Source organism: Dipodomys merriami, unplaced genomic scaffold (genome assembly GCF_024711535.1).
Source record: "Dipodomys merriami isolate MVZ:Mamm:240054 unplaced genomic scaffold, mDipMer1.0.p SCAF_2256, whole genome shotgun sequence".
NCBI lineage: Eukaryota > Metazoa > Chordata > Mammalia > Rodentia > Heteromyidae > Dipodomys > Dipodomys merriami.
This window is the reverse complement of record NW_027203667.1, coordinates 23,271-25,597: the sequence shown is the minus strand read 5'-3', so window position 1 is coordinate 25,597 and position 2,327 is coordinate 23,271.

The following is a 2,327-nucleotide window of genomic DNA, read 5'->3' as shown; positions in this document are numbered from 1 at the left end:
ATCCCCATTTTAAGCGGTTCTGTAATATCCCTTCCCCTCCCCAAATTACAAAAATGTTTATACAAGGTGCAGAACACCAGCATAAAATCCAGTGGAAACAGAGGTTATACCATCGGGAAAGGACGTACAATAGAAACTAAAGAATCACATAGTGCATTGTAAGTACATTAATAACACTTGCAAGAAAGGAAAACAAACCTCTTGACCCCATCTTAGGGTTCATTTTGCTTAACATTATCTCATGTGGTCTTATGTATATAGCCTTCGATTTTCTCTGCTTGTCCTAGATATGTACTAGTCACTGCAAATAAGGGAAACCTTGGGATGTATATTTCTTTGGGCCTAGCTTACTTCAGTTAATACAATTTTTTTCAAGTCTTTCCATTTCCTAATGAAAGAGGCAATGTTATTCTTTCTGACGGAGACATAGAATAACATTTTATATAATTATATCTATCTATATGTATGTATGTATCTATCTATATATATCTATGTAAATATCTATGTATCTATGTATCTATCTATCTAGATAGATAGATAGATAGATAGATAGATAGAGATAGATAGATCTATATCTATAGATAGATAGATATATAGATAGAGATATATCACATTTTTATTGTGAAAATGCCATACAGAGGTGTTACAATTACTTGGACAAGATAATGAGTACATTTCTTATCAAGCATTGTTGCCTCCTCCTTTGTTTACCCTTCCCATCCCTTCCCATACCCCACCAACCCCCATACCAGATCCTGCCCCCACCCCTGACCGAAATTTTAAAATTCGTTTTTCGACATAATGACTTGTACATCTCATTGTTGCAATGGGTCTACCTGTATCCCTAGTTAAACGATTTATTTTTCCCCTTACCCTCTACAAATTAAACCAACATCAAATACAGTGAAAGCAGGGTTTATAGCGTGAGGGAGGTACATACAAAGCAACAAAGAAATCATCTTATAAATATGTTAGAAACAATCACATTTTAAAAAACATTTGAATACTTATTTTGGGGTTCATTTCCCTAATATCAACTTGTCTGACCTTTTCTTATTGACACAGACATATACTAGATATTGCAAATAAGGGAAACAATGGGACCTATGTTTCTTTGGGCCTGGCTTACTTCACTTAATATAATTTTTCCCAAGTCTTTCTATTTCCTAACAAATGGGGCAATATCATTCTTTTTTTCTTGATCAATTCATCTACTGAAGGGCATCTGTGTTGGTTCCATATCTATGGTGATTAATGCTGCAATAAACATGGCTGTGCTGGTAGCTTTGGTATGACCTTGTCTTTGATCGTTTGGGTTAATGCCCAAAAGTGGGATTACTGGGTCATAAGGGAGCTGTATGTGGAATCTTTTGAGGAACCTCCATACTACTTTCCAGAGTGGTTGAACAAGTTTACACTCCCACCATCAATGCAGTAGGGTTCCCTGTTATTACAAGACTTCTTGATTATAGTCATTCTAGCTGGGGTGGATGGAATCTTAGCGTTGTCTTGATTGGCATTTCTTGAATGGCTAGAGAGGTTGAGTATTTCTTGATGTCTATTGGCCATTCGTATTTCCTCTTCAGAGAAGTCTCTCTTTATGTCTGTAGCCCATTTGTTAATCAGACAGTTGTTTCTTTGAGGATTTGTTGTTGGGGGATTTAGTTTTTTGAGTTCTATGTATATTTCAGATATGAGATCCTTGTCCTTTGTATGGCTAGTGAAAATATTCTCCCAGTCCTTGGGCTTTCTGTTGATCTTGCTAGTTATGTCCTTTGCCTTGCAGAAGCTCTGCAGTTTCATGCTATCCCATTTGTCCAAACTTTTTTTGATTTGTTGTGCTTCTGGATCTCTATTAGGGTTCCTGTGCCAAGGAACCCTAAAGTTTCTCCTATTCCTTTCAGTAATGTTTTCAGGGAGTCTGCTTTTATTTTGAGATATTAGATCCATTTTGGAGTTGATTCTGGTGCGGGTGATATATATGGATCTAGTTTTAGTTTTCTACAAGTGTTTAACCAATTTTGCAAACACCATTTACTGAGAAGGTTATCTTTTTTCCAATATAGTTCTTTAGCTCAATTACTGAAAATTAGGTGGCTATAGGTCGGTGGGATCATTTCTGGGTCTTCAGTCCTATTCCATTGGTCCTCAGGTCGGTTCTTGTGCCAGTACAAGCTGTTTGGATTTCTATGGTAGAGTAGAATTTGAGTAGAGTAGAGTTTGAGTAGAGGAGAGTTTTCTATGGTAGTTGAGTTTGAATTTTGGTATTGATCTTCCTCCAGCACTGCTCTTTCTACTCAGGATTTTTTTTTTGCTATTCGGGGTCT